Here is a 26,139-nt window from a genome sequence, read left to right on the forward strand (position 1 = left end):
AGACTGTCATATCCAAGCAAATTGATGGAAAGTTGAGTGGAAGGAAATTATGTGGTAGATGAACAGGAAAAAACACAGCCCTGGGATTATTGTGAAGTGAAGCACTTTGGAGACTTTGGGGAAGATTCACAAAACGCAGATGATGGCTGGAATCAGTGGCCACTTTCAAGAAATGATTTCAGTCTACGGTCTACACCGGCCGATAATTTAAGATGTCCAGACAAACGGCGGGGAGGTGAACTATACTACTATTACAAATCTATATCCATCTTGAAAGACACTGTGTGTCTATCTGTAAGTAATTACTGTAATTGTGCTGCTGTCACTTGCCAGGACACTCTTGCAATCGCAGGGAGTTTTTTTCATCCTGCTTAAATAAAGGCTGAATAAGAAGAAAGGTACTTGTGTAGTGTCTGAAAACAGTTCATATCTTTATGTCTCAGTAACTCATGCTATCAGTGATGTACTGTCTGGGCACACAAAAAAACTTTTTGGAATGATAGGGAAAACAAGTCACACACAAAAAACATTGAGTTTGAACAACAAGTTCATCTATGGATTCAGTCACGAGGAAGATTCCAGAGGGACAAGAAGACAATATGACCCAGGACCCAAACAAGACGTCAATGTGGAACATGTGATTGTGATAATATGCTTACATTGGAAAATGAGGGACGCTGTCCAGGGCTTTATTGGTTTTGTCCCTCCAACCGGTCTCTAAATTTTAACTAACATTAATCTCTACATTTTGGGCTTCATCTGAATTTGGATTGCTTAATAAATCTAATTACTTATTTAAATCTGTCTACAGAGTCTACACTGATGCATACTAGGCATACTACAAACAACCCCAAAAATATATTTAACTCGCAAACCTGTGATCGCGGTAATTTAAGGGGAAATACAGGATTGTGGGACGGAGAGGCAGAGGCAGCAGAAGACCGCACTCTGTGAAACCTAACCACGAGTAGATTAAGGTTAGTTTACATCACACAAGTCAGATTAGACATTTTGTCATGTATAATTTGAAAGGAGGGAAAATCATACTGGAGGGTGAATGGTTGTAAGTTTACAAAACATGGATGACGTGCCACTACTTTTACATTCCTCGTCTTAAGCTGAACCAGAGACGACAGTAGAAGCATCTTACATGAGGCGAAGAGAAAAGGGATTTGGGAAATCAAGTCATCTGCTGTTGTTAGTCTAATGTGCTTTATCAATGCAGCTGTCCATTAAGATATTCATGATTCATGGTTGCTATGCTTCCCTCTTCTGACAAGCTTTAGGGAGATGCTGGTTTTATTATCAGGTAGGACTTGGTGCCCACATTGTCCACTACTAATACTTGCTTTAATGACCATGGTATAACTGAGCTACATTGGCCAGCAAAATATCCCTATAGAGAATCAACGGAGTAATGTCAAGAGGAACATGAAATTCACTAAACCTACAATGCAGATGAGCTGAAGGCTTTTATTAAAGCAAACTGGGCTTCTGAACACCTCAGCAAAGCCACAGGCTGATCGCCTCCATTTTATAATCATCAAAAATAAACAGAAATAAACACTTGAAATGTATCAGTCTTTGTGTAATGATTTTATATAACAGATGAATTTCATGCTTTGAATTGAATTACTGAAATAAAGGAACTTTTTGTTCTGTTCACCAAGAAGACGCTTACCGTTTACAGATGGCAGTAACATGTTGGCCAACCAGGTTTTACAGAACTCTAAAACCTATATCTATATATCTATATCTATCTAGATAGATATCTAGATATATGTAGATATATATATCTAGATATATCTAGATAGATATAGATATATATATCCTAGTAAAACAAACTAAATAATTAATATTAAAATACATTTAATGACATAAAAAAACAGTATGCCTAAAAGAATGAATGTTTTTATTTACATTGACAATGTTGCTGCATATTACTATGCCTGATGCAGAAAAGTTATAGTTCAACCTAACGAAAAATAATTAGGAGGGTTCTCTTATTAAGCGCTGCTGTTCAGCTTTATTCTGAAGTGCCTAAAATAGCCTTTAGGTGGCGCACTGGGCTAAAAGGACAACAGGCCTCTTTTGTCAGCCATGTGTTCACAATGATGCCGTTTTCTAACTATCCCTTCAATACACTAAATGTGGCCTAGCTGATCAGAGATAACCTAATGTGCTTTTTCCCCTCAGTGAGCAGATACAAAAAGGAAAATCCAAATGAAATAGGGAGGAAGAGGAAAACTGAGATATTTAAAGCTGCTACAAAATTAATTTAGTTGGCACGTAATGCTTGTCAAGTATTGTGCTGTTACTTACTAAAGCTGTCATCTTTGACCGAGTTTTTTCTAAAATACTTCAGAGTAATTAAAAAAATTTACTACTCGTGACACTGAAAAATGAATAAAGGCACATGAAAATCCAGCAGAATTTTTCCATAACTATATCTTTACTCAATATGTGTCAAAAACATTTAAATAAATAATTACAAATCTCACCCAGAAAGTAGTACGCTATTATTAAATGGCACATTTACTTTCTAAACAAAATTACAATTAAAATAGTGATGTCAAAAAAATGAAGCTGCCCCATTACTCACAGTTAGATGATGGTTTTTTGTTTTTTTGTTTTTTTTTATGAAAATGCTTGTGAGGCTGGTGATGAAGAGCGGGTCAATTTGCTGGTGGAGATGGCTGATCAGTGGCCTGGTGCTAGGCAAGGCTGTCAGTCTTCTCTGTCCAAATCATGTGTTCCTCTGCTACAGTGTTTGGAGAGGAGGGAAGGGGAAGAGAGAGGGGGGGAGAAAAGACAAAGACAAATCTTAATGCCACATTCTGCCTGTCGATGTTGCCACTCCCTTAATGAACCCAGAGCCACAGTAACAGGAATATCTGCCACAGACGTGCTGCAACAGATGTGTGAAGAGTTTTTACGGCAAAGCGAGTGGACGTTTCTGTGATCACATGACTTCAAAATCACAAATCAAGGTTGAAAATGATTTTGCCTTTGGTGCCAGTTTTTTTTTTTTTTCTCTCTCTCTCTCTCAACTGCAGGATAACAAAGCCACACCCTTGTCAAAAAAATAAAAAAAATCTTACATTCTCCAAAATTTCAAGGGTGGCCTTTTGTTTAAAGAATGATTTTGAACAAATCTAAATCATGATAGGTTTATCCTTAGTCCAAAATGTAACCTGTGTAACACTGCATACAGATGTGGAGCAAATTTAGGCTATAATATAATGGAGATGAGACAAATATTAAACATGCAAGGCTTTCACTGGAAATCACAAGAAAGGCATTCAACAGCATGAGGCATGTGACGTGCTGGTTTGGTGACGCCAAGAAAGCCTGACACAATCGCTCTTCTACTCGGCAAACGCATTAGCACGCAAATGTTTGACCCCAAAAACTGGCAACAAAGACGGTGTAAGATAAACCACAGCGAACTAACACATCACTTAGAGTCAGGCAAGTTGGGAAAATACATAAAAGCAGGGGAAAAATCATTTTCAGACACGTTCCTTTTTATTAATGTCACATTGTTCAGAATACATTAAAGTACTACAACCAGTGAAGCCTTAAAAGTATCTGGAAATTACACACTTATCATTAATGTGGGTTCAGTTTGACCTGACACTCTTAAATGTTTTTTTTTTTTTTTTGTGGGGTAAATTGAATATGAAAAAAAAAACACATTTGGTTCCACTTCCATTTGCCACAACACTAAATTGAAGTGTTCTCTTTCTGAAATGCCAGCAACCACACCGGGCTGCTGAGTAACCAGAACGGGGCTGGGATTTGACCAGACCTGCACATTAGTGTTGACAAATTATTCTTTCACTGCTCTCGAGAAGTTCTAAAGAAGAACCCAACAACGTCGTGCAGTCCGGCAAATTAATGTATCTATATTAGATTTTTCTGTGGCAAGGTAACAGATATATTTTAGGCAATGGATGTGCCTCAAAGAGGATACGCTCTTTCCGTGCCGTGAAGAATAATACCTTGGAGAAAAGCAAAGGTGAATATGTTCAAACATAAAGGATTCTGTTCACTTGGTCACCCTGAGTCCACACGCTCCGCTCTGAGAAGTTCTGAATTCACTGCACCTATGTGCGTTTCCTGAAAAGTGCTTCTCATGTAGCATAATTGATGCAGACAAGTAATGGCGTGTATAACAGCAGAGGGTAATCACTCTAAACTGAGATGGATCATTCTGTGTCACAGCAAACAACCACAAATGCACGGTTGGTCAAGACCAAAGGACGCCTCAAAGTAAAATCCTTAACTATGACATTTTCATACAATTCTTGCTATTACAGCTCTGTAATTAAGCTTAAATTAACCATGTACACCAAACCTTGAGAATGTCTATCTTAAAGATTACTGATTTCCATTTTTCTTTGAGATCTTCTGAATCTGACTTTCTTTTTAAGGACTTTAATGGCTCCGTATCAGTTTATCCCTAAGCCAATTTGTTCCCACCATTTTGTGCCAACTGTAAATAAATCACTTCATAGCCATGCAAATAAAACCACAACGAATCTCTTGATTTTTCCATGTAGCGGGGTTGGGCGATATGATGATACTAGATCGCAAAGAATTAGAAAGCGCAGACGAGTTGCCAAAGCAGATAGAGTGAGAGAGAGAGGCCATGTGTGAAGCACATTTTACACAGCTTAGCTCTATACTGCTGGTCTGACACACCAGTTTCACTTTTCTCTTTTTTTCTGCAGATTCACAAAGTGACTAAAGTATAAAAAGAAATAGTGATCTCAATAAATAGAATGGTAGTGAAGTATTAGTATGGTTAGCCTCAATGTTTGAAAATAAAATTATCACTGAAGCCATCTTCAGCTACCTTCCTATTAAAAACTCTCAGTTTCTTGGTTGTTAATCAACCACATCGTGTCAAACGTGTACCTGCAGATGCGAGCTCAGCGTGAATATTTTAATCACCATAGAGCGCCAAGTTTTTAATACAGCTCCACTTTTCACCTTACAAATGTGCAAATAAGGCATTCTGAAGACATCTTAACCATACAAGCAAAAGTAAACTACAAGAATAATCGCCTCCTCTAGCAGATGCTAACTACATAGCTGTCAATGCTAAATCACAGTAAGAAAACATTTCTCAATTTGGCTTGACTGCTAAACTTGTTGCAGTTTGTCAAGAGTTATAGTTGGACTACAGACTTTGTATCAGTGTATTTTTGGCAAGACACCCAGAATGAGTACATGACTGTTTATGTCTCCATTTTCAAACATGAACACAGCAAAACCTCAATAAGGGTCTTTACCATGTTTAAACCACTGTGACCTTCACATAGCATTCTTTAAATCCAAATAAAACACCTTAAGGTGAACCGCTCTTAATGGTGGGCACATTCCGTGTTCACAGTGAAGACTGCATTTTTTTCTACTATAGATATGTAATGTAGAACATATTGATGAAAGTAATACCATGGTGAAACAAATTACTTTAACTTTAACTGCTGCTAACTATGTCTTTGCTAAAGATAAACTGATCACTTTGATGAGTTTGAAAAGTGTCATAATATTGATATATACTATTACATCCCTGTTAAGTAGAAAATGTGGACTTTATATACCTTTTTGGCCTATGCTCCTCCCTTACCGTACAGTATTTTCATTATTTATGAAGATAAATTCTAGTAAACATGTCAAAATAAACTAAGAGTTTAATCGAGTAGCATATATGTTTTGCTCAAAACCTGTAAAAATCTGGTGCAACTGTACTGTTGAATACAATTTTTCTACCACTAGTCAGAACTAATTTTCATGTGAAGATTTGGGTATGAAAAAAACATGCAAAAAAAAAAAATCTTGTTGCACAGCATAAAATCTCATTTGTTTAAACAAAACTAAAACGTGACAGCTTCTCTGATAAAGTATCAGTTTTGAATCCATCACAAAATCAAGGGATCACAAGATTATCCCTACTTATGCTGCAGATTTTATCCTTTACTGCAATTATTTTTGCCAATTTGTATCGCCGTTTGATTCCCACCATTAGGAATTAGAAACCATATACGTAGCTAAAGTGTTTTAGAGTGTTTTCTTAATAAGTTTTTATTTTTGATCAATTGTAATGAGAATAAGCTTTATTGGCAGAGTTGAATAATTAATATATTATATTAAAAACTGGGATTAGGCATTTATTTGTCATTTATTATATTAAGATTGTTGAATTATTATTTTCACAATAATTGCCAACTTATGATGTTTAAAACCTCCAAAACTGTCTGTATTGTCGGAATTACTATTTTTTTTTTTATTTTCTCCACTGTTTGTTCAATGAGGGTATCAATGAATATCAATAAATTTAAAAATATGATTAAATGCAGTTACTGGTTTCCAAAAGAGGCACATTACAAATGGGAATGTTTTCCAGTTTGTGGTGCTATGATTGCTGTGCCCATAAAAAATAAGTAATAAATAATTCTTATCGTCACTTTTGTCATTATCACATCAGTAATAAAATATTGTAATAAAATTTTAAACTCATATTGCCTACCTCTATTAATAAACATGACAAATTTAGATTTAAAATGATTTCCATACAACTAAGGAGTGTTAATATATTTGGAGCGATGCCCGTCTCATTTCCTGTTAGAAACAATATACAAAGAGTACTAATTTTGAATTTAAAAATTGTTCATTTACAATTTTATTAAACACAACAACACACTATTTATACCCTTCTCAATATCCAGTGGAACAGTCAGTCAAACTATTGTCATAATTGCTAGCCAGCTGTTTGCTTGTGCTCACTTGCACTTTGACAATTTATCTTTGTTGATCAGTTCCAGATGTTTGAGGGTGGGAGGCCACCCTTAAAGTTTGTACAGAAAAAAATAATAAATTAAATAGTTATTCACCATACTTTAAGTACATGGGTATAAAATGGTTTGTATTCAATTAGAAACAAGTAGGAAGGGATGAAATCTCAATGAGTATGAATTAATATTGAGGTATGAATTAATGAAGAGTTGAACTGATGTGAAGCATTTTACTATGTGTGTTAATATTTTAAATGTGCATTGTAAAAGGGTGAATAAAGGTAAAACACTCTTCCTGTAACCCGTATTTCAGATCTATACGTCCAGAAGATAAAAATCTTTCCCTTCACATTGAAGTGGTTTGGTAACCTGTTGTCAGAAATATGTAAGTACTATTGGGCCGCTCTAAAACATTAGTATTTTTCACAGTCAGAAAGAAATACTTTTCCACATTAAAAGATTGCTGCTAAGCTTAGATCTTCAATGATATGAATGGTTTAGGACTTAACACTGAATATTATATACAACTGAAGCCTTTACTCTATTGGTAAAGTAAAAACTGTGTTTTTTTTTGTTTGTTTTTCAAAAACGTTTTCTAAAATCTGACCTTGTGTTATTATCATGACCCTAACATTGCATTTTGTCTTATCTCATACGCTGCGTGTGTTGTTACACCTCTAATGAATAACAAAAAAAGAATTCCAGTCTGAACCGAACAGGGAAAAAAAGCCCAAATTTTAATAACATCACTGTTTTAAACGACCTACGAACTTCTCCCCCATTGCGGAAATGTTTTTCATTTATTTTCTTGTGAAAATCAAACAAATAAAAATATTATATTTTGTAGCCCTTTGTGTAGTCATCCTACACATATTTAGTTAAATACCTAAATCTATCCCCAACAGTAAATATTTGACCTTTTTACTTTCCCTGCAGGGGTTAACTGAAGATGCAACTGTATCCTGCTGCCACTGACCCTTTATTCTTTGTTTTTTTGTTTTTGACAATGCAAACATGTGTGTAGGCGTGTGTGTGTGCGTATATATATATTCCCAGTTTGGCTTTCCTTTCCCATCCAGACATGTAGATTCACCTGCCTGAGGGGTAAAGTGAGGTGAATGCTGGCAACAAAGGAGCAGGCCAGGGGAAGGCAGGCTACTGTTGCCCAGACTGCCACTCACAACAGTGGTTCCATTTTAGCCGTGACACAGTGGGTGAGCAGCAGCCAGCGCCTACCTGCAGTGAATTCTAATCAGCCCAGGGGTCTGCCTCCCCACCCTCCCCTCCTGTACCCTGCCTCGGACTAAAGGGGCTGATGATCCTTCAAAATTAATTAGATCCTCGTAGGAGGCGGCCATTTTCTCTCACTTGCCAATAGAAAACAGTATAGAAAGAAAAAAAATTTGGAAATCGAACTTAATTCCACATGTTTGCACCCCTCGGCACGCTGTATTGATTTTTCCCTCCGTTTGTGTCTCTACCTGCTTCCTGTTTCATGGTGTCTAAACTCTTTTGCTCCATACGTCTACGTGTCCGTCCGTGCCCCCCCCAAATACCCTCTCCTTTTTTTTTTGCCTCTTTCCTTACAAACCTTCCCCAACGACCCCCACTCACCCCACGCCTCTCTAGCTGCGTCTATGCTCTCCCAGCTCTGTGTCTGCCTCTGTGGAGTTTACTGTCAATAAATCCCCAGAGGTCAGTTTTGTCTGCTGGAAATCAGACACAATGCTTCAGACCGCCCCAATGCAATGCATGCTCCGCTGCTGCCACCACAACAAAAGGCTGAGGAGGGGCGGAGGACGGGGAGGAGAGGGAGAAGGGGGGTGAGAGACACACACACACACACAAAAAAAAAGAAATTAAGACAGGACGGGGATTGCAACTTCACCAGCCAGACTCCAGGTTAATCAGCTGCCTGCATTAGGTGACAAGCTCCTGAAATACGCTGCATCAAATTGGACATTAGTTAATCAAGAAGCGGGGGGGGATTGGGGGTTAAAATGGTGAGGATGGGGGATGGGTCTGAAAAGAGACACATGAGGCCCGATTATGAAAGGAGCGGTATCAGCCACGTGAATAATGTACATGTTGAATATGCAAATAATGCTTACAGCGCACAAACACTACGGGCATATATTCAAGGGGCCTTGTGCATTTAAATCTAGGGACAAAGGGGCCACAGGGCACCGTGGAGAAACTCGTGTCTTCGCCTGTGCACGCGGCATCTCCGTGGATCCGATGGAGACTTGCACACATGCAGAGTGTTGTGTTGAAGTTTTTGCTTGCAGCCTCCACTATGCCTACTCTTCTGTTTGAAGAGTAATAACTCATTTCAGTCTTCTATCCAGGCAAAATCAAGCTTTCTCACTTTGGGATCCAGTGCAACTCAGTGCACTGTGTAAATATATAAAGCACAGTACTTTGAAATGTTCAGCAATAAGGGTGCAGATTTGATAGGGGTTAGAAGAGGGCGTGTTTGATAAAGGTACGCTATGTTCACCTGACAAACAGTATCCAGGCACAACTCATTGTTATCACTAATGTCTCCTAAAAAAAGTTCAAAAAAATAGAATTAAATGTCAAAGAACATTGAAGGATCGCAGCTCTCCTCTATTTACACCATAATAATTTATTAAAAATTATTCATCTCCAGCCAACAAAGTTGTGATTGCTGATTAAATCCAAGTAATTCAGAGCACCGTGTGTCTTATTACCTTTGAGTGTTTCTCTATAATGCAGTGAAGCACTTAACACTTAAGTAATGCATCTAACTCGTATACGCTACAGGAAAAAAAAAAAAGGCAGCAGAAAACAAATCGCAGTGTCAAGATTTAATTGATTTGCCTTTACAGCAGACGCTTGAAAATCATCAACAAGAACACGTAGGCTGCTGACAAGAGAAGCCAACATGTTCACACAACATTTACATTTTTCTTTTTTCATTTCTACTTCTCCTTTGGCTGAAACCTTAGGGGGCGTCACTAAAGCTATAGTTTTCAATAAATTAAACAGTGATCTCTTCTGGTTTGAAAGAAATTTTGCAAACACTCCTACAAACTGGAATTTTATGAGCTTTAAAAATAAGAGGATGGAAGAGAAGGGCCAACCTTCAAAACTTGAGTTTAAACACACAAACAAAAAAAATCATTCATTTAGCAAATTCACATGAATAAACGCCCTCCTCCTCTTCGGTCAGGGTGTCATGCAGTAATTACACCAGAGAAATGTTATGACCACTGTTAAGCTCAAAGTGCTTGAGTGACCAGTATTATGATTGTGCTTTTCTCTGCATCAGAGGGACGCGTGCTAACGCCGTAAAGCACCCTAAATTTAATCTGACTGTTCGCGATTAGTTCCACTGCCAATAAAACGTCTCAAACAGAAAAGCAGATTAATTTGTTAAGGCATTCGGTCCGACAGAAAAGCGCTCATTGTGACAGGATGTGAGGCTCTCAAATGAATTCCTGAAGCATATAATAATAATAAACACTTCAAAACATTACGCAAGTTGAAGACAGTTAAAGTAACTGTCTTCAATATATATATATATATATATATATATATATATATATATTTAGCAGAACAGCTTGTTTCTGATGATCTTCATTTTATGGAAAGAACACATTCACCATGCCCTGTTATCCACAGCAGCTTCATTGTGCTTTGACAGATAGGGGGATAATACACTTTTCAAGTCAAAGTCCATATAAATACTGAAGAATCGGTGCCATCAGTGAAATTCTCTCTCTGCTTTTAACGAAGACTCATCTAGCACCAGAAAACAAACAGCCCGCTCTGGCACAGGGCCATTTAAATTAAAGATTGTGCGTTGCTTTGGTGATGGAACAGAGAGGCATTTGACCAAAAAAAAAATCTTAGAGTTGGCAAATGGCTCCGCTTTTGATAATGAGCATTTGACCAAAAATGAAACATCTGACTACTCATATGACAAACTCCAAATACACCTCTGAGCCCCCCCACCACCCCCACCCTCGAAGTGATTAATGTTAAATTCAAGAGTTATCGTTTAGGCACAAGAGTCCGCCTCTCTACAGCTACTACACAAGTCAAGGGCATTTTGGCTCTCTAAAGCGAGACCTCACAGGCCAATAAGAGGTCTTCATGGACCTACACAGGTGCTTATGGAGGAGATTTCTATCCATTACTGGTTATTACAGTAATGAGTATGGGTGTGACCATACACCCAGCTCACAAATCATGAGATGATGCAGAATGTTGTGTTTGGGACAATGAGATCAAGTGAGATTTTATTGATATTTTTGTGGAAATATTTTATTTGGAAACTAAAAGTTTTGCAAGTTTTGTCCTGTAATCAGGTTCTAGACAAAAATATCTCAGCCATGTTTAAGTTTTTTAATGCTCATGTCAGTCTAGTGTGCTTTTATTACTAAATAATAATACACATTAAAACGTGGGAAATAGCCTTTTATTGCATCCTTTAATCCAGATGCTAGTTTTAGCATTGTTAGCAGTTAATGGTTAGCCGTATTTTCACGGTGCTAACAGATCGTTATTGTGGTGGCTTCGTCATTGGTTACGTAACCAGGCATTGTCAGGAAAACCAGATGAGCAATCGTTATTAGCCAACTGTCTACACAAAAGGCCAACTCAACAGGGATTTTTATTTTCTTATTTCAAAATAAGAGCCTCAAATATGAATCCACAAAGTTACACTTATTCATTTTGAGATCTCACAACAAAAGCTTAGGCCAGACAAACAAAATAACATTTTGAAGGCAACTGTAGTGCTTTGAAAGACAGACTTCACTTTGTTGAGAAAAATTGTGATGTTTTGGTATCTCCACATCTTGTGCCTTAAGAGCTTGTCACACACCTACTAATAACCACCATACACATGGCCAGTTTACCACTATCAAGACATATCAAGGTTTTAAAAAGTTACAGATTAAAAGCTGATATAATTTTATGGTTCACCATTACTACAGTTAAAGGTCCTACAAATGGTGCCAGAATAAGTTCCAGTGTGACAGAGTTTGAGGCATAAAGTAAATGCAGTGCTTCCCCACTTCCATCTGATGCAGGCAGAAAAAAAAGCTTAAAATCTGACAGCAAATTTTATCGGTACTTATAGCAGAAACCATAAAAATTACAATAAAAGGTATTTTGAAAGAATTGTCATAGTTCTACTGTCAGCACAAATACAAATACTGGTCTAAAATGAAATGTAATATATTAATTAATTGTTGCCCTCATGAAAGCAAAACTTAAAAAAAGGAGTTCCCAGACCATGGTAATATTTTGGTCCCTCTAATATAAATTTAGGCTTAATGTTTTCGAGATAAATAATGTAATATGATATTATATATTTTTAACTTGATGATGATAAATTATATGATAATAGACCATCCTAAGCATGTCTGTAAAGCAACAGACTGCAGGCTAGCCATCCATTCAGACAGCTTGACAAATTAACCAGAGAAAATCTGTTTGTTAAAGTACTATTGTTGAATGAAGAGCAAAATTTCACAAAGGCTATTATATTCTGTATTTTGCTTAAGTCCATATATCAAGATTGTAAAGGTTAATGTTACTGGTAGCACTATTACAACCATTACAATTCATTTGTTAAGTTATTTAGTACTCCTGTTTATAAACAAAAAGTGACAGGATCACGTTAAATATTTGTGTTTCAAACTTAGTGTAAATGTCACAAAACTGCTGTATTTTTCTCTCAAAATTGTTATATTGTGAGAATCCTGTACTGGCTCATGCCAGTTGCCACCATGTAACATTTCAAGTTTGATAAAAAAAAAAAAAAAACTATTACAGTAAGCAGGACCTCATGAAGTAAATTGTGCAGTACAGCGGGGACATAAGGCCTTCATATCTTATAAAGAAAACAAAGTGTCTTCTGACTCTGTGTCCTTAGGAGATAAATGAGCAGAAAAGGCGCTTTGTGCTGATTAAATAAAAGACAATGTGTAGCTTTTGGTAATGGGCGAGTTCGTCTTGCACCATGGAGAACAGCACAGCCTCTGAACATGGTCAGTTCTTAAATGGTCACTGGAAATAAAAAAGTATTGATGTTGCAACAAGTTTTATAACCGCACCGTCATTGATAAGACACGCATACATAAGTGAACAATTGTTTTCTATCACTACTTGACAAAGACAATCCGAATACACGTCACACCATGCTGGTTGTAATCTGACAGGCAGCTTCGCCACCAATAGCAAATCTGCATTACTCTGCCACTTTGTGAATGTGATTGTAAGCAGATTCAGGAGTTTAGTGCCATGTGTTTCACCAGCAGCTGCACAAGGGTCCACCGGCTCGTGCTCCCTCGTGCAGCTGCCGCGAGGAGCTGAGCATTCACAAACGCACAGGGGTGGGGAGGCATCAAGCAGCACAAGCTCAATCCTGAAGTTCTAGCCGCATGTCTTGGGTTCAAGGTTCAGCTTCCTGAACACGAAACTGTCAATATTTGGCAGCTGAAAGGATTCTGGCAGACTTACAATGTTACTCCAATTGTTGCATTTTAGAGGAAAATGGAACAAAAATGGTGAAAAAAAAAATAAAATTTATGACGTTGCATATTACCTCTGAGTGTATCATCTATACAAATTTCATTAGAATGAGGAAAAAGTTGAGAAATAATTACTATTACTTTAAGGAGAGATGCCTTTGCTTCCTTTAATATATTTTTTTATATGCAGACAATATTTATGGCCTAAAAAAATCTTTTAGTTGCACACTTGAGTGTCGTTAACCTACAATAGTTTGTACATTTTGTACATGCACATTTCCCCTAATATGTGGGTAAGATATTAAATCTGAAGGATTTAACACAAACACTCTGTGCTTACTTTGAGCCATATGGAGGTTAGCACTGTTTAGTGTATTTATAGTCCGGCAAGCTGTTGTGCAGTAAATACAGATTATATATGTCTCAACAGCTCACTTGACAAATGACATCTAAAAGTGTAACGCTGACACACTGAAACACAACCGAGCAACACTGAACCCTATACACACCATGCTGCTACGTCTGGGTCAGTGGTCCGCAGCCTGGCTTAGAAACACTGTGTAGGTTAGGTCTGTCGAACCGCGCACAAGTTGGCACAAAATGAAGGTCTCCGGTTATTCCGGCAAGGCGTGGCAATCTAAGCACACTGAGAAAGTTGATCCAGCCAGCACCGTGTTGCAAAACAAACTTAGGCAAGTCAACTAAGGAATTTCGCAAGAAATGAGAAATAAAGGCCAGAAACAATTTTCCCCCACACTAATTTCAGCGAGACTGATAGTGGATCGGGTAATGCCGAAGTTCAAGCACAGTGGAAGGAAGACATTGTTTGAAAGTGAAATGTCCATGCAGAGCACACACTTGATAGATGTGCCATAGAAATTAGGCTTTAATAAGGACAATAAGGTCATTCAGCTAAAGAGAGCGTCGACTCTCAGAGGGCACCTGTGACATGTAGCACAACCAGGCTGAAGGAATAATGAAAGGAGCACAGTCAATACATACACCTCTGCAGAAAAATAATGAACACACAAGGCCTGGAAACGCCTGATAAAACATTACTTTTTACACTTGAGTCACATGTACCAAGACCGAATCAGTAAGTGTTTTCATTTACTCACAATCATACAACTGAAGGAAGCATTTTTTTTAACAACAGATTGAAAATAACTAATGCTAAATAACGACGCCGTCTGCCTTTAAAGCTTTTGTCGTTGCTCTATTGTAAAACGCTGGGCCTAGCTTCGTTTCCCAGGGAGATTTGCTCTCAGGGTTGAACCTGTTATTACTAGCTGCCAGAAAAACAGCAGGAAAACTATGTTGGACTGACTAGTCAAGGTTGCATTACAAGTTATATGGCATATTACAAAAGTTGTGTACCCTGCCAATTATCATTCCATGTTGGACTCAGACGACATCACAGCGTTCTTCTTATGCCTCGCAAAAGTATTCATACTTTATGAGCTTTTTCACATTTTATCACGTTACAGCTACGACCTTAAATGTTTTTATTGTGATTTTATGTGATAGATCAACATAAAGTGGCACAGACATCAGAAGTGGAAGAATATGACGCAAGCTTTTCAATTTTATTTTAGATTTCTATTTTTTTTGCTGATAAAATCTGAAAGGTGTGGCATGGTTTTATGCTGTATTTAGTGGGTCACAAGTTGATGCATTCCAGCTGAACAGCTATAGGGGCCTATTGCAGCTTTTCAGACTTGGAAACCTAAATTTTTACCAATTCTTCATTTCAAATTAGCTCAAAAAATGTAAGATTGGATAGAAAGTGTCTCTTAGCACAATTTTCAAGTCTTATGTTCATATAAGAACTTCTCAGTCAAAACCATTTCATTGTAGCTTCAACTGTAAGTTTAGGGTTGTTATCTAGCTGGAAGTGGGAACTCTTCTCTAGAATTAAGACTTTTGAAACCGCTAACGTGTTTTCTTCTGGTGTTCTTCAATATTCTGTCCGTCCTTAAATCAACTCTGACCTGATTAACAATCTTTGCTGAAGAAAAGCATCCACCGTATTTCAAGGAAGCAAATGGTGTGTCAGGATGATGTGCAGTGTACGTTTTTCCACCAAGCACAGAGTTTTCACATTTTAAGCCAGAAAGTTCAGCTTTAGTCTCAGAGGATACATATAGATCATTTTCGCAACTACGCAAATTTTTCTGTTGGTCTGTCACACACTATTCAAATAAAATCTATGAAGTTCAGGATTGTAACATTATAGCATGTAAAACAAGTTATAAATACCTTCAATTACCAACTAAATGAACAAAAAAGTTTGGTAATACTCCCTTAATATTAAAATATATTAACAGTAGCCAAAGCGTCTCTCCACACGATATGTCCAGTGTATTTAGTAGTAATTCTCATTTCTTAACCTTTAATTTAGGTCAGTGCTTGTTACACATATTTTACCATTTTTCTTTTAGAAAAATGTGCTTACCAGTACAATGACCTGTCACTGACGAATATCAAAGTGGTTACCATTTCCCATAACCGTACCTAGATCTCGCCACTTTACTTCTTATCAGTGTATTGCCAGCAACATTTCTCACCGTCACTTTTCTTCCTACTATGATGTGTTCTGGTTTGGTTTGTCCTCTGATTTGCTCCATGAGCAGAAACTGTTACTACAGAGGAACAGAGTGACCTCATGTAGTTAAGAGATAATACAACTGCTCAACACTCTGTTTATAAGATAATCATCTTGGCCTTTAGTCTTCCTAATGCCCATGACCTGTTGGTAAGTTTGGCATGATGAATGGAGCAGAAACATTTTCTTTACAAGGAACAATCTGTAGTTTATGAGCATGGAAGTGAAACCTAAGCCAACCAGCTTTTGCTGCTAATGTTACTATAAAAATCCCACAGCATGGCTGGGACTATTTTCAGCAGGTCATATTAAATATAGGATACTTCATTTGTACTGTCATGGTTAGATAGAGGCTCTGAAAGGCTTTATTTTTACATAGATTTTTAAGTAATCTTTTTTTACCAATAGGGATTTGTTTTGAGTAAACCTACAGTAATAGAGTACGTTTAATGGAGACATCCTAATATCTCTGTAACCGTCTTCTTCTTTTTTTGTGTGCAAGCCTGGTGACCTGCGTTCCTGTTAAAGCATGTTGGAATACGGTTGACTGAGCCTGAACCGGAGTGAGAAAGGAAAAAAATACAATGTGAATGAATGAATGAATTAAAGAATGAATGATGAGACTGTAGCCAGGAGCGAAGCCCAGGACAGTTAAAGGCTGCAAAGGACATTTTGTCTTGAAGCATTCATTAACCTATTCATAAAAAACCACAAGAAAAACCTAAGCTTAATCTTAGTTTATATAGCAGATGCTTCAGTTTTATTCAAAGCTCCGACGTGCCACCGAAGCTACAACAAATATTTTTTTTGTGCTAAAAGCACCTTAAACGTTAAATGAAGCTCGACATGTGGACTGCATTTACTTTGAAAATGCAACGCAGGTGATACCATTGCCACTTCAACAATCACACTGTTTCATTTTTTCTCTCTCTAATTACTCCAAAATGTCAAAGCCATTGTTCAACATGCCTAGATGCTTTGATAAAACAGAATATTTGTGTTGGCATTTGTTTGTTGTTTAGCAGGTTAGACATGAGGCTCCTTTGTCACCTGCACCAACCGTTGCAATTCAAAACTTTGATGGAAACAAATAAGTTGTGTGTTTTTTTTTTCCATCTTTAAAATGTATTTCACACCATCAAAGGTGAATTGCTAATTGGCTAAATCTAAAGGATGTGGAGTAGTAGCTCTGATCTGGATGAGACGCTATGTAAATAAGAAGCAACAATTTGTGAAGAACAGTCTGTTTAATTCTGTGTGTCAGTGCTTTTTGTGGTGTCGCATTAATGTATCAGTTACATATTCAAAATCCCCTTTATTTCTTTACATATTTCCTGATGATTCAAGTATTTTACAACTTTTGAATCTAATCTCATCTGACATTGACATGACAAAACAATTTCTGAAAAAGAAGAAAATTGCTGCTACACTTATAATAAAACAGTATTTGAGTATGACAAAAACTTAAATACAGATAAAAAATAAAGGGCATCAACTAGAAAGAGTTCAAGAAAATCAACTGGTGTGAAAATTAATCACAAAATTTCCATATTAATCATATAAAAAAAATAAAATGTCCAAAATGCTTTGGTCATGCACATAATAAATCAAAATGTATTTTTCTTCTATCTTGTTCTTTGGTGTTACCATGTGTAAGTCGTGTGTGGACATACAGGGATACACTTACATTTATTATATCCACTGTATTTATCACCACAAAATAGTTATTTATGATTATTCACAAACTTTGTAAACACACATTTTAGTGTATTTTTACAATCAAAATGTTATGTATCTTTTTACATTTAGTTCAGATAAAACTGGTTATTAATAATGTAAAGAACAAACAGTTGCAGAAAACTACTGTAAAATAATTATATTAATAGAGAGGTTGGTTAAAATTAACATTTTGACCTATATAAGCTATTTTGTGTATTTATGTATTTGCCTATCTGATATTCTGGTAGTCGTTGATTTGTAACCCTAGTGATATGTGTAAAAGTCTTTTCAAATCCTTTTTTAAGCATGCAGTGTTTGTAAAATTTTGGTCACCTTGTCTTATGAGTTTGCATTTACACGTTTGAAAACTATCGTCAACTTAAAACACACGCACAACAAGTTTCATTCAGCTTATGGTAATTGAAGTAGTTTTTGAAGAAAAAAATCTAAATACAAGCTTGTTGGAGAATTAACACCTACAGATATTTCAATTATGTTGCCAGTAAAAATCAAAAAATAAAATATTAATAGGATGGTTTTTTTGTTTGTTTTTTTACAAATTTCTCTTGCTGATTTATGAACTGAGACACATTGTGCACAGTCAGAAATTTTAGCCTACTATAAGTTCAAAGAAAACAAAAAATATATGTAAAGCAACATGAAAGAAGAGAATAAACAGCTTAACTTGTCTTTAAAACATAAAAAAGTAGATTAATCTTATAATAAATGCTTTCAATAGTTCCCTCTTCAACCATGCAGCCAGCACGCCCTCACTTGCGAAAAACATATGGGCAGCAGGGTGAACTGAGGACACACATGCACCTTGGCACACATACAACTTTGCTGTTAGAATCCAAGATACATTTTCACATCATTTGAATACTAAGGCATTGCGTTTATCTTTAAAGAGCGAAAATGCAGACTTAAAAGCTCATTTCTGCCATACAGAAATAGGAAAAAACAGAGACAATGTTTTTGTTTTTCAACTTCTGGAAAACTGAAACAAAATGCGCTTGTTGTAAAAAAATCTTCAGGTCAAGTTGCAACACGACCTGAATTTTAATGAATCCAACCCTGCAGATATACAGAAGTACAGATCAACAGTCTGTTAGTAATTTTATCATAGGTAATGGAAATTCATGGTCACTTCCTCTTTGATGTGTAATTAAAGTGAATGCGCTGTACCGAACGACCATCAAAACAAAGCTTCAAATTAAACTTCAAATGACTTTAAAACTTTAAGTCCTTTTTTGAAATGCTAGATATGAACGACGTACTTCATAGGAACGAAAACCGACCTAAATGGGTGTATTTACGTGTTGCGCTTTCCTATTTCTTTGTTCCGAGATCCCAAACAGTCTTACCAACAAAAGAAAGGAGGACCGTATCCACCTTCCAGCTTTTTGGGAATTGTAACTGTGTTTCATAAGACGCCATAAAATTTTAGAAGTGAACAAAAGCTTCCTGACAACTGGCTGGCACATTCGCAAATACTTATTCAGTCTCAGTGTGTGCTTTCATTACGCATTCCTGCGATACTTGCAGGGAGAGAAGATGCCAAACAAAAGTCCCCTTAAAATCAAAAAGCATGCCATGAAGTTAGTCAGTTTTCCACTTTCTCCATGATCTTAAAGTTACAGAGCTGCTAATATTAATTTTAGATTAAAAATATTTCTTTTCATAATTGATCTTTTGGATCCTCAGTGGAAATTAATTAAAAAAGGTGAATGTTTTTTTTATTTTATTTCCCTTTTCAGTGGAATGAATATACCAAATTTCTTCCTGAAAGCATCTACAATACAAGGTTTTATTCAGCTTTATAACTGGAGCGTAATAGTTGGACGAAAAACAAATAATAATCACCTTTCACTTAAAAACAAATATATACATATATCCTGGTTTGGCCAAAACCGATAAACAAAATAGATTTTTCATGCTTGAAGGAAAGCATATTTCCTTCTATATTTGGCTTATGGCTAGAGGGGGACTCACTCACCATGACTCATTGAATTAACATTGTTGTGTTGCATAATATAACAAAATTTACAAAGGCAGTCCATAGGAGCTCTCTGTAGGTTTTGTAACTTTGTCATTTGTAAACCCAAATAATTGTAAAGCTACAAAATACTTAAAGAAAAGCAAATTACATGTACCCGGCAGGCCAAAGGTCAATATATATATTTATAGAAAGTGCACAAGAGAATTCATTCAAAGATACCTAAGTAAACTTTACTATGATCCAAGAGTACAAACTAAATAAATATGTCAAATATAATACATTTCGACGATGCTTTACTGAGAACAGGAGAACAGTGCTATGAAACTATGACCTAACATTCGGTTACATATTTGTGCTTTAACCCTTTGTCCCTGCAATGAGCCGTGAGAATCAGAACACGTTTTTTGTAAGATTAATCATCTACAGTTTATAATTAGAAATGCACCGGTCAATCAACACGCAATCGGAATCAGACGATTTTTCCCCAAATCAACTTTGATTGGGCAAATTCAGAAAAAATAAGCTATTTTTTCCAATAGAATAAATGAATACATTTTTTTTTTTAATCCCATTCTTTTTTATTCATTAACAAATAAACCAACAAACAGTAAATTGCCCTTTGATGCACTTTTTTAACTAAAAAAATAATAATAACATAAAAATAATCAGATGACTGTTCATGACATATGCTTTGATGAATGAATGGGGATAATGTTGTAATTCCTTCATTTTCTGTCATATCCAAAAATACTTGCTCTATCAAAGAACCAGCAGCTCATTTTTCCTCTTTTATGTGTAATAGTCCTATACAAGAAAAAAAAAATCTAAGTCAGTAAAAGAAACCCTGAAATTGGTAATGCCACGGAAAAAGCCTGATTGGTGCATCTCTAATATAAATGCACATCAGCCTAACTATGATGGGTTATATTGTTATCATGGAAAAAAAGATAATTTGATAAAACTGAAATCAATGAATCAAATCCTTAAAGAAAACCAGAAATCAGTGCTACCAAGTAAAAGCTAGAACAGAGAATGTCTAATTAGACGGCAAGCAAAAGATTATTTCACGTTTGTACATTTTACAAAGCTGAGACTGAAAGCATTTAATCGATGTGTCTCTTTAGAACGCTACTTGTAACTTCTGTGTCTCCTGAGTCTTTACAAGAAAAAACAGATGAGAAACTTCCTGTGATTTTCTTCCACAAAAACAAATCTGTAAAGTCTATTAAAGGCTTAAGGCTACTCTGCGGTTAATTTAAGTACGTGAATTTAAGACTTCTTAACTTTACGGTATTGCACCTGAAAACAGCCTCAGTGGGCAATCTCAACAACAGACACTGCTCCGGAGAAGAACGTTGTTGAGTCCACCCATTAAAAAAAAAAAAAAAAGAAAAAGAAATATAAAGTCTGCCAGAAAACAAAAGGACCAGTTGATTACAAGCACTGTGACATTCTGGAAGCCATCCACAAAGTGGCTCGTTATATCGATGGATCTCGACTGCATTCCCAAAATGGCTGCCAAATATGTTCAACTGTGTGAGACAAAGTGCAACAATGGATTCAAGTGCAAGTCTTTTTTTTTTCCACATCGTGGTAAAAATTACCTTACTGGAAAATTTGGGAATCCGAGAATTAGCTTGGTTAAACAAGACAGGCACTTAACATTTTTATTAGAGTATTATCAGAGCACGGTTCAATTTGAAGCAAAATGTAGACTTCCAAAAGTTTATTTTATTTTTTTGTGCGTGAATGTCCTCTCCAAGTATTTTCACCATGTGCTGTAATAACCGAAGACCAAAATGAGCTTTAGAAGGAAAAAATAAACTCGTAAATTTAGATATGCAAGATCTAGGCCACCAGTATCACCAGGTAACAGTCTGAGCAGAGTGGCTGAATTTTGTGAGTAAACCCAGAGCCAGAGACACAGAATTGCCGAGTGACGTCTCTATCTCGTCTGTTTGGGCAACAGTGCCTCTTCAACAGCACTTAAAAAATTGTTTGGAACGCTGATCTGCCATCTGCGAGCAAGTACAGTACAAGATGATTGTTTTCTGTCCTCTCTTTCAAAAAGCACTTTATTATATGTATACTCACACGTTTTTTTCCTCTTTTTTTTTTCCAATTGAGTAAAATCCAAATGATCAGGTGGGAGAAACGTGTGAAAGCGTGACAAATATCAGTCAAAAAGCATTTCCAAACTAAAAAGGTCTGTTAACACTTTGTGACAGTTTCTTGGTCAACAATGAATTGTAAAATGAGAAACGAGGGAAACGAGTGAAAAAAAAAAGGAACGTCTGAAGCCAAAACAGAAAAGTGGGATTGATTACTGGGTGTGGATTAACTGATCACCACATCCCCTCCCTCCTCCTGTTTGTAGGTGTACGGTTTCCTCTGCATGGGTCTGCTTCATATAATAATGGCTTTCCTTCATCTGAAGACACACTCTTAAATATTCATTAGTCAGGGGTGGGTCTTTTACACTGTGACACTTGAAAGAGGCCAAAAGGCAACAGCTCAAAGAAGGTGAATTTAAATGCCAAGCTGGAATATAAGGATACAAACTAATGGAGCACCAGTCAATCAGCAAGAGATCGACCTTTTTCTGACCATTTTAGGCTCTAAACCTAAAACTGATGTGAGTTTTGACTAAAATAAAATAAATTAGTTAAAGATGAGGCGTTACGGCCCCCCACACAGGGTGCAATCCCAGTTTGGGGCAACCCAAGTAAATCAATATATATATATATATATATATATATATATATATATATATATATATATATATATATATATATATATATATATATATATATACATAGATATATATATATATATCTATATATATATATATATATATATATATATATAGATATATATATATTTTTTTTTTTAAATGGGAAACTTCCAATTAGATGTCCAATTACACAGGACTGGTGAGCCTTATGTTGTACATGGGGAAAACACTGTCAGAAATCCTAGATGTGCATCACAGGTGGTTGATAGAGTTGATCAAAAACTAAAGGGCTACTTAAAGGTCTAAAAAGAACATTTTTGGCCATTTCTAGTTAAAACTAAAATAGCTAAGCTGGTCGATCCCAGAACTGAGTTATTCTACAGTGACCAGACATTCTTCAAAACATTGAAGTTTATCAAAACTTGCATTCTTTTTGTAAAAGGAAAAGAGAAATAGGAAGTCAAGCAAAATAACAAATGTATATATATATATATATATATATATATATATATATATATATATATATATATATATATATATCTGATTCCAAATTGATTAACATACAGATTTTATCTGTGACTATCAAAGGTCCGAAAACAAGTATTTTTTGCCATTTCATGCAAATTTTTAGATCTTTAGAAAATATAGTCCCTAAAAAACTATTTAAATAAATCAAATAAAAAAAGAGAGATGCATGCAATTAGTGCAAGATCCACCACTGTATGCTTTGATGCAGAAATGGGGCTAATCTACAAAAGTAAGACCCTCTATTTTTGGCAGCGCAGCTATAAACCAACAGCACATAATTTCATGCTCGCTTTTGATTCTACTAAAACCTCAATTTGCTTTTTGACCAGAATTTATAAAATCGAGTAATTATTTTTCGCTGGACACAAACAACAACATCTATGAAAGATAGATGTTTTTGTCTTCAATATATCACAGTCTTTAAAAAAAAAAAAAAAATGAATTGAGTTCATTCACCTAAAAAAAAATTAAAAATAATTATAATAATTCAATTGGCCAGAAATAGCCCGATTAGTGCATTTCTAATGTAAGTACACATTAAACAATTTGGGATAAAACGGGGCACCTGATACTCACAATACAAACATTCCCAAAGCACGTAATGGCTGACTCTGTTCCAGCAGCTACTGTACACCTCTTTGTTGAGAGTCTGACATCAAGTCATGATGGCGAGAGCTTACTTACAGAGCAGACAATCACCCTCTAAGTCATCAAATGATACACTAAACAAAGGCACAGGTGGGATTTCATTGCCGATAGGAGGTTTCTGTCTCAAATAACCCACATGCGTGCATTCGTACAGTCAAATCTATAGGCTTTAAGTCACGGGACAGATTTACAACTGTCTTCATTTCAGCTCCGTGAGCAGTACGCTCGGCGCGTCCATTCAGAAAATAAATGATCCAGAGAGAAGTCTGCGATTGCAACGAGCAAATCCTATAGGACTGCAACCCGTTTACGTTGCGAAGCCACATTGTGAATGAAGGCGGAGAGAGGGAGTGATCACAACAAAATTGCGAGGAAAAAAAACGCACAATCGCGTTGTAGAAAACCTACACACATCTATACACGGGTGCACATCTGCGCGCATTTAAAGCAAACCAAACAAATGCACAATTAACTAAATAAATAACAAAATAACACGGATACCTGACCAATGTATGCAAGGAATGGCTTTTAAAAAAAAAAAAAAATTAACGATTTTTAAACTTGCGTTCAACTTCTCCTCAAGCTGCACTCCAGAACACATCGAAATGATGTGCATGCAGCCTACTGTAGCGAGAACATGCTGTATTCCCTCTTTATCTGACAAAGCCGAGCGCTTTGGGACAACATCTGCTCGCCTCACACGTGCACGCACACTCGAGCAACGATAAAGATGAGCAAGCCTGACATGTTGCTCAGGATAAACTCCCCGTGACCCTCTCGGTGCATTTTCAACGCGTAGCCCAGTTTTTTATTTTTTGTATTTTAGTTTTTTTTAAAAATATATTTATTTATTTATTTTTCTTTGCGAGCAAGCGTTGAAATATCTCTTTAACTTTATTTAGGAGCGCCATGATGAGCTGCAGATGTAGGGCAAAGGAATCACGAGCTGTACGCATGAATATTTCGCTCATAAAATGTATCAAAAGGTACTCCTGCAACTTTAATTACACAGGAGCGTCGCTGCACATCTGAACTGAAAGCTACGAGTTAAAATTTTTTATTTTTCTAAGAAAAGGGGCAGCACTGGCAGGCATAAGTGTTCCTTCTTTTTTTTATATATATAAACATGGCACCCAAATTCACCATGAGACCCAATAATAGCCCTCCTTCTCCTATCCAAATTCTAACCAGTCGCCTGAATGCATCACTTTGAGGGTAATAATTAATAATAAAAAAAATGCACCCCGCACACATCTAAGTGACAGACTTCACGCTAAATAAAGCCGAACCATACAAATGAGTACAACCAAATGTTGGAATGTATATTTGGAGCAAAGTGGAGTAATAAAAAGCAAGCTACCTCAAATAACTGACCTAAAAGCCAAAATGCGCACGTCGGGCTGCCTGCCTCCAGTTGTTCCGGGGCTCAGCGTGTAAAATGTGAGCCAGCATCGCTGATGGAGAGAAAAGCCGACCTGTGGACACACTTTGACCGGAGCAGGACTCTGTGCAAATGTCCCCACATGACAGTTTAAAAGTAAAAGGAAGGGGGCTCGAGCGAAAATGACAGATGGGAAACTTGCGTCACGCCAAGAGAACGCGTTTCGGTAGTGCGACCAGAAAACTCGATTTACAGGCGACTCCTATTAATGGCGTTTTATTTACAGTGGTTTCATTAAAGGTCCGGCAATAAAAAAAAATAAGTTTATATTGTGTAACAGCCTAATTTACTGGGTTAGTAAAGCCAGCTCTAACTACATGGAAGTGTCTTGCATTTCAGGCGTGTACTCCCTTAAACTCACCGATCGGGGTTTTATTCTGTAACATGCCTTTCCACTAAATATAACAACCTACGAGCCACTGGAGCCGAAAGACCAAACCCCCCTTTCCTACTTTTTTTTCTCAAATTTCTTACCTGCACTTCGAAGCTCGTTCAAAAAAAAGTGGCGACAGTGTTTCCCTGTTTTTCCCCCCGACGAAGCGTGTTTACTTTGCTTTTCTTCTTTCTCAGTATGTTCCTTTACTTTGTTTCATTTCTCACTTCCATCTTCTTTTCATCTCATCAATAAACACACGCTGCAGCCTACCTTCATAGAAGAGCTCGGTTCAAGTGTGCCCTCCCATTTTTTAACTATACATCGAGTACTTTGAGGGGTGGTGGTGGCGGAGGGGCAGGAGGAGGGGGGGCGGTGTCTGGGGAGGCACATAGACGTAGAGGAGTAGACGCCCCGTTGGCTTCGTTGTCCAGCGGAGAAGATGCGTCAGCGCGTCCGCCATATTGCGAGTGGCAAGGAGCCCGTCAAACTGTTCTCCGAATGAATAAAACGCTAAAGCTTACTTTCATCGTGTTTTTTATAGATTATATATTAAAGCCAAACTCTTCAATTGTGTTGCTACTAATTGGAAACACCGAAATGAACATTTCCAAATGACATTGTGGCTAAAATTAGCTTACCTTTAATTTGCCTCTGAAAATACATGAAAGCTCTTAATTTTATTCAGTATGGGGTATAATAAATTATCCTTAAAGTTAGTGTAGTGTAGTGTAAGTTAATGAGCCATTTTATTTATTATTTTGTACCCCATTTCATGCC

General features: G+C 36.6%; 1 protein-coding gene across 1 annotated transcript in view; it reads right to left on the reverse strand.

The window, feature by feature from the left end:
- Positions 1–25,685, reverse strand: part of zbtb20 (zinc finger and BTB domain containing 20) — a 43,628-nt gene extending 17,943 nt beyond the window's left edge. The window contains exons 1-2 of the mRNA XM_032576922.1: positions 25,461–25,685; positions 2,603–2,761 (exon numbers count right to left, since the gene is read on the reverse strand). The gene's annotated coding sequence lies outside the window, so the exon portion shown is untranslated. The remainder of the gene's footprint in view (positions 1–2,602; positions 2,762–25,460) is intronic.
- Between the last annotated feature and the right edge of the window lie 454 nt (positions 25,686–26,139).

Source organism: Xiphophorus hellerii, chromosome 11, assembly GCF_003331165.1.
Source record: "Xiphophorus hellerii strain 12219 chromosome 11, Xiphophorus_hellerii-4.1, whole genome shotgun sequence".
In the NCBI taxonomy this organism is placed as follows: Eukaryota; Metazoa; Chordata; class Actinopteri; order Cyprinodontiformes; family Poeciliidae; genus Xiphophorus; species Xiphophorus hellerii.